The following is a 7,820-nucleotide window of genomic DNA, read 5'->3' on the forward strand; positions in this document are numbered from 1 at the left end:
GGGTACACATTACAGGAATAGGACACAGTGGAGGTACACATTACAGGAATAGCACACAGTGGAGGTACACATTACAGGAACAGGACACAGTGGGGGTACACATTACAGGAATAGCACACAGTGGAGGTACACATTACAGGAATAGGACACAGCGGAGGTACACATTACAGGAATAGCACACAGTGGGGTTACACATTACAGGAATAGGACACAGTGGAGGTACACATTACAGGAATAGGACACAGTGGAGGTACACATTACAGGAATAGCACACAGTGGAGCTACACATTACAGGAATAGCACACAGTGGAGGTACACATTACAGGAATAGGACACAGTGGAGGTACACATTACAGGAATAGCACACAGTGGAGCTACACATTACAGGAATAGGACACAGTGGAGGTACACATTACAGGAACAGCACACAGTGGAGGTACACATTACAGGAATAAGACACAGTGGAGGTACACATTACAGGAATAGGACACAGTGGAGGTACACATTACAGGAATAGCACACAGTGGAGGTACACATTACAGGAATAGGACACAGTGGAGGTACACATTACAGGAATAGAACACAGTGGAGGTACACATTACAGGAATAGGACACAGTGGAGGTACACATTACAGGAATAGGACACAGTGGAGGTACACATTACAGGAATAGGACACAGTGGAGGTACACATTACAGGAATAGCACACAGTGGAGGTACACATTACAGGAATAGTACACAGTGGAGGTACACATTACAGGAATAGGACACAGTGGAGGTACACATTACAGGAATAGGACACAGTGGAGGTACACATTACAGGAATAGCACACAGTGGAGGTACACATTACAGGAATAGCACACAGTGGAGGTACACATTACAGGAATAGCACACAGTGGGGGTACACATTACAGGAATAGCACACAGTGGGGGTATACATTACAGGAATAGGACACAGTGGAGGTACACATTACAGGAACAGAACACAGTGGAGGTACACATTACAGGAATAGGACACAGTGGAGGTACACATTACAGGAACAGCACACAGTGGAGGTACACATTACAGGAATAGGACACAGTGGAGGTACACATTACAGGAATAGGATACAGTGGAGGTACACATTACAGGAATAGCACACATTGGCGGTACACATTACAGGAATAGCACACAGTGGAGGTACACATTACAGGAATAGCACACATTGGCGGTACACATTACAGGAATAGCACACAGTGGGGAGGAAGAGAAGAAAAAAAAACATGGTAAGAAAACATTTGCAAGTAACCAATGGAAGGGGGGAAATTAGAACATTATTTTGATAAATGTATAAATGTCCCTAGTCTCATGGTGTTACGATCCTGATGCTCAGGACAGGGGAGATCTTATGCAGTAAGTCCAGAGCACCAGGACGTGATGCTGGGATTGGGAAATGGGAAGGAAATAGCCCCTAGCACCCTACCTCCGTTGTCTTACCCGTGTTATCAATTCACGCCTGAACGACTATGGTTTCTTGGGCCCACGATAGCCGCGTTTGAAGGGCGAATTAGGTCTGCCCAACTCCGATGCCCCCCGGTCTTAAAGAGAGACAAAGCATGAACTGAGACAGGGTAATAACAAGGGGACCTCTAACTGAAACAACCACGCTAGGGGCTATAAACTACCTAAAAACTAAACGTATGTGCGGCACGCCACCAAAGGAAAAGAACTACAAAGAAACCACTGTCCACTCCCCCACACGGCACCGCCGAGTTCCGGGGAGGACAGTGAAAGCGGAAACCTCCACAAATGCACCAATTCACAGAGAAGTAAACACTAAGCGGAATAGGCCGCAACACGCGGCAGAAGCCGCTACTCACGAAACCGGGCGAGAACCCCAGATGACAGAAACAGGTTCGCAAGGACTAGAAGGATTCCCAGGACCGGCTTCGGACCTCCAAAGTACCAGAGGGCAGGGAGCAAGTTCCACCAAACACGGCTGACAGGAACAGAGTTCTGCAAGGCAGGAACAGCATACAAGAAGCTATCACCGGCGGGGCTGCAGTGTGCTGGCTCACATAAAAAGGCCCTGCTGGCCAATAACAGGAGGGCCAGCAGGACCAGCCCCCAGACCCTAATTACTAGTTGCCGTGCAGCTGCCCTGCTGCACGAGCAACCTAATTAACTATTCTTAGCAACAGGGAACGCGGTCCACCAGTGGCACCCCCATTGCTATGCACCCGGCGGCCCTGCACGCACGGCGTCCTGCGTTACCAGGGACCCGGCGGCTATTGTGCGCATGGCGTCCTGGCGTTGCTAGGCGCCGTGCGGGGGACAGGGAAGGAGAGAGGCGCGGCGGCCGTGACCGCTGCTCAGAAAATTTCTCCCAGCTACTAACTCCCCCAGATATCTATATACAACCACCTCCACACCATATATATAATGCAGCATGGAGGGGCTCAGTGAGGGCGTCAGTGTAGGTGTGTAAGTGTCTGATGGGGTCACACAGAGAATAAAAGGACAGCTGTCCTGCCTCATAATCCAGGTATACCCTCACTCTGTCACAGGGGATATTGTCAGGTAACTGGATCTCTATGCTGTCATGTATCACTGAGTACTGATTATTTCTCTAACGTCCTAGTGGATGCTGGGACTTCCTTAAGGACCATGGGGAATAGCGGCTCCGCAGGAGACTGGGCACAAAGTAAAAGCTTTAGGACTACCTGGTGTGCACTGGCTCCTCCCCCTATGACCCTCCTCCAAGCCTCAGTTAAGATTTTGTGCCCGGCCGAAATTTCAGCGCGCAGTGGGCCCACTCGCAAGTGGACCCTTGGATTCTGCAGGTAGTATCTCAGGGTTACAAATTAGAATTCAAGACGTCTCCCCCTCGCCGATTCCTGAAGTCTGCTTTACCAAAGTCTCCATCCGACAGGGAGGCAGTATTGGAAGCCATTCACAAGCTGTATTCCCAGCAGGTGATAATCAAGGTACCCCTCCTGCAACAGGGAAAGGGGTATTATTCCACGCTGTTCGTGGTACCGAAGCCGGGCGGCTCGGTGAGACCAATTTTAAATCTGAAATCCTTGAACACTTATGTAAAAAGGTTCAAGTTCAAGATGGAGTCACTCAGAGCAGTGATAGCGAACCTGGAGGAAGGGGACTATATGGTATCTCTGGACATCAAAGATGCTTACCTTCATGTCCCAATTTTCCCTTCTCATCAAGGGTACCTCAGGTTTGTGGTACAGGACTGTCATTATCAGTTTCAGACGCTGCCGTTTGGATTGTCCACGGCACCCCGGGTCTTTACCAAGGTAATGGCCGAAATGATGATTCTCCTTCGAAAAGAAGGCGTCTTAATTATCCCTTACTTGGACGATCTCCTGATAAGGGCAAGATCAAGAGAACAGTTAGAAGTCGGAGTAGCACTATCTCAGGTAGTGCTGCGTCAGCACGGGTGGATTCTAAATATCCCAAAATCACAGCTGATTCCAACAACGCGTTTACTGTTTCTAGGGATGATTCTGGACACAGTCCAGAAAAAGGTGTTTCTCCCAGAGGAGAAGGCCAGGGAGTTATCCGAGCTAGTCCGGAACCTCCTAAAACCAGGCCAAGTTTCAGTGCATCAGTGCACGAGAGTCCTGGGAAAGATGGTGGCGTCGTACGACGCGATTCCATTCGGAAGATTCCATGCAAGAACTTTTCAGTGGGATCTGCTGGACAAATGGTCCGGATCGCATCTTCAGATGCATCAGCGGATAACCCTTTCTCCAAGGACAAGGGTGTCTCTCCTGTGGTGGTTGCAGAGTGCTCATCTTCTAGAGGGCCGCAGATTCGGCATTCAGGATTGGATGCTGGTGACCACGGATGCCAGCCTGAGAGGCTGGGGAGCAGTCACACAGGGAAGGAATTTCCAGGGCTTGTGGTCAAGCATGGAAAAGTCTCTTCACATAAATATCCTGGAACTAAGGGCCATTTACAATGCCCTGTGTCATGCAAAGCCTCTGCTTCAGGGTCAACCGGTATTGATCCAGTCGGACAACATCACGGCTGTCGCCCACGTAAACAGACAGGGCGGCACAAGAAGCAGGAGGGCAATGGCAGAAGCTGCAAGGATTCTCCGCTGGGCGGAAATTCATGTGATGGCACTGTCAGCAGTGTTCATTCCGGGAGTGGACAACTGGGAAGCAGACTTCCTCAGCAGACACGACCTCCACCCGGGGGAGTGGGGACTTCACCCAGAAGTCTTCCAAGTGATTGTAAACCGTTGGGAAGAACCAATGGTAGACATGATGGCGTCCCGTCTCAACAAAAAACTGGACAGATATTGCGCCAGGTCAAGGGACCCTCAGGCAATAGCGGTGGACGCTCTGGTAACACCGTGGGTGTACCAGTCAGTGTATGTGTTCCCTCCTCTGCCTCTCATACCCAAGGTGCTGAGAATCATAAGAAGGAGAGGAGTAAGAACTATACTCGTGGCTCCGGATTGGCCAAGAAGATCTTGGTACCCGGAACTGCAGGAGATGCTCACGGAAGAACCGTGGCCTCTACCTCTAAGGAAAGACCTGCTTCAGCAGATTCCTTGTCTGTTCCAAGACTTACCGCGGCTGCGTTTGACGGCATGGCGGTTGAACGCCGGATCCTAAAGGAAAAAGGCATTCCGGATGAAGTCATCCCTACCCTGATCAAAGCCAGGAAGGATGTAACGGCAAAGCATTATCACCGCATTTGGCGGAAGTATGTTGCATGGTGTGAGGCCAAGAAGGCCCCTACGGAGGAATTTCAACTGGGTCGGTTTCTACATTTCCTGCAAGCAGGACTATCTATGGGCCTAAAATTGGGATCCATTAAAGTTCAAATTTCGGCCCTGTCGATCTTCTTCTAGAAAGAACTGGCTTCAGTGCCTGAAGTACAGACGTTCGTCAAGGGGGTACTGCATATACAGCCTCCTTTTGTGCCTCCAGTGGCACCTTGGGATCTCAATGTAGTTTTGGGGTTCCTAAAATCACATTGGTTTGAACCACTCACCACGGTGGACTTAAAATATCTCACATGGAAAGTGGTAATGCTGTTAGCCCTGGCTTCAGCCAGGCGTGTCTCAGAATTGGCGGCTTTATCTTATAAAAGCCCTTACCTAATTTTTCATTCAGACAGGGCAGAATTGAGGACTCGTCCTCAATTTCTACCTAAGGTGGTCTCAGCGTTTCACATGAACCAGCCTATTGTGGTGCCTGCGGCTACTAAGGACTTGGAGGACTCCAAGTTGCTGGACGTAGTCAGGGCCCTGAAAATATATGTTTCCAGGACGGCTGGAGTCAGAAAATCTGACTCCCTGTTTATTCTGTATGCACCCAACAAGTTGGGTGCTCCTGCGTCTAAGCAGACGATTGCTCGTTGGATTAGTAGTACAATTCAGCTTGCGCATTCTGTGGCAGGCCTGCCACAGCCAAAATCTGTTAAAGCCCATTCCACAAGGAAAGTGGGCTCATCTTGGGCGGCTGCCCGAGGGGTCTCGGCTTTACAACTTTGCCGAGCTGCTACTTGGTCAGGGGCAAACACATTTGTTAAATTCTACAAATTCGATACCCTGGCTGAGGAGGACCTGGAGTTCTCTCATTCGGTGTTGCAGAGTCATCCGCACTCTCCCGCCCGTTTGGGAGCTTTGGTATAATCCCCATGGTCCTTAAGGAAGTCCCAGCATCCACTAGGACGTTAGAGAAAATAAGAATTTACTTACCGATAATTCTATTTCTCGTAGTCCGTAGTGGATGCTGGGCGCCCATCCCAAGTGCGGATTGTCTGCAATACTTGTATATAGTTATTGTTACAAAAAAATCGGGTTGTTTATGGTTGTGAGCCATCTTTTTAGAGGCTCCTAAGTTTATCATGCTGTTAACTGGGTTCAGATCACAGGTTGTACGGTGTGATTGGTGTGGCTGGTATGAGTCTTACCCGGGATTCAAGATCCTTCCTTATTGTGTACGCTCGTCCGGGCACAGTATCCTAACTGAGGCTTGGAGGAGGGTCATAGGGGGAGGAGCCAGTGCACACCAGGTAGTCCTAAAGCTTTTACTTTGTGCCCAGTCTCCTGCGGAGCCGCTATTCCCCATGGTCCTTAAGGAAGTCCCAGCATCCACTACGGACTACGAGAAATAGAATTATCGGTAAGTAAATTCTTATTTATTCCACCTATGCAAACACCAGGACATGTAATTATTACCAATGAGTGACTGACGTCCTCTCCTCTCTATACTGGGGTAACACATCCCCACCCTCCACCACTCTGATTTACTGACATCCACCTCCCAGTAATGTCGCCCTGAGAAGAATTTCCTGGTGCTTGTTACCTGATTATAGTGAAATCTCTCTGGTGTTACCGGGTGATTCTGATTTATATCTGACCTGGATGCAGTTTTCCTGTCATCTGATATATGTATATAATAACCATCTGTGGTTACATCCAGTACTATGTCTGTAGCTTCCTGCACATAGATCCCTGTATTTATACCTGTTATTATATCAGATAATGTGTGTAACGTCCCTGAGATGAGAACCACATCCAGATCTCCTGCACCATGGACCTGGGTATCATGTCTCTCTTTCTGTCCTCAGTATCACACAAGTCCCCGGTGTCTGGTTCCTGTAAGACAGTCACTGGGTCAGACATGTTACACAGCTCCTCAATGTGACGCATCTTCCCGGACAGCTCGTCCTTCTTTATTTCCAGCTGCTGGATCAGATCAGAGACTGAGAGTGAAACGCGCTGTTCCTGCCTGGAGATCTCACTCAGGACTCTCTTCTCCAGGTCATCCAGCTGTCTCCTGAGGTCTCTAAACAGGACAGTGACTGTCTATGTTACACCTGCTGCTTTTTCCCGATCTTCTCTCCTGCGCTCCTGCAGTCTCTGGGCTCTTTTCTCAGTCTCTGCTCTCTTTATGGTCAGTTTCTGCAGAACATTCCTCAGCTTCTCCTTCTTCTTCTCAGAGGCCTCATCCAGCATCTCCACTTTATGTCCCCAATGTTTCCCAGCCAAACTCAGTACACACAGATACAGGCAGCATCCTCAGTGCAGTAATATTCCAGGATCTTCTTATGGACGGAGCATTTCCTGTTCCCCAGCAGTAGCGGATCTTGCCACGGGCAAGCAGTACTTTTGCCCAGGGCGCCGCCTTCCGGAGGGCGCCGCACCAGGGCAAGATCCGCTGCTGGTGTGTGCCCCCCGCTGCCCCCGGCCGCTGCCACTGGGAAGGGAAACTAGACGCGTCTAGTTTCCCTTCCTGGAGAGGTCCTTTGCTGTGCGGTGCGTGATGACGTCATCGCGCACCGCACAGCAAAGGTCCTCTCCACGAAGGAAACTAGACGCTACGCGTCTAGTTTCCCTTCGTGGAGAGGACCTTTGCTGTGCGGTGCGTGATGACGTCATCGCGCACCGCACATCAATTCAGTCTGTACAGGGGGCGTAAATGATCCCGCCCCCTGTACAAAGCCACGCCCCCTAAAGCCGCCCGGGGCGCCAGTAGCCCCGGAGCCGGCCCTGTTCCCCAGGGCAGTGGTGGGATCACATAAGACGTGTTCTGCTGACTTGCTGTGTACACTCAGGTGTTTATCACACAGAGAAGCCTCACACAGCAGACAGGATTTAGCAGCAGGTACAGGAGAGTCCACACAGTAAGTGCAGAAGATACCAGTCTCCTCCTGATCTGGCCGAGTAGACCAGAAATGCCCCATTATGGGCCTAATTCAGACCTGATCGTAGCCGTGCAAATTCTGCACGGCTACGATCAGCCACCCTGACATGCGGGGGGGACGCCCAGGACAGGGCTAGTAGTACGCCCCGCAT

The 7,820-nt window shown here is 50.2% G+C and overlaps 1 pseudogene; it reads right to left on the reverse strand.

The window, feature by feature from the left end:
- Positions 1-2,390: 2,390 nt before the first annotated feature.
- On the reverse strand, positions 2,391-7,549 carry LOC134934712 (E3 ubiquitin-protein ligase TRIM39-like; annotated as a pseudogene).
- Positions 7,550-7,820: the final 271 nt, after the last annotated feature.

This window comes from Pseudophryne corroboree, chromosome 6 (genome assembly GCF_028390025.1).
Source record: "Pseudophryne corroboree isolate aPseCor3 chromosome 6, aPseCor3.hap2, whole genome shotgun sequence".
Lineage (NCBI taxonomy): Eukaryota > Metazoa > Chordata > Amphibia > Anura > Myobatrachidae > Pseudophryne > Pseudophryne corroboree.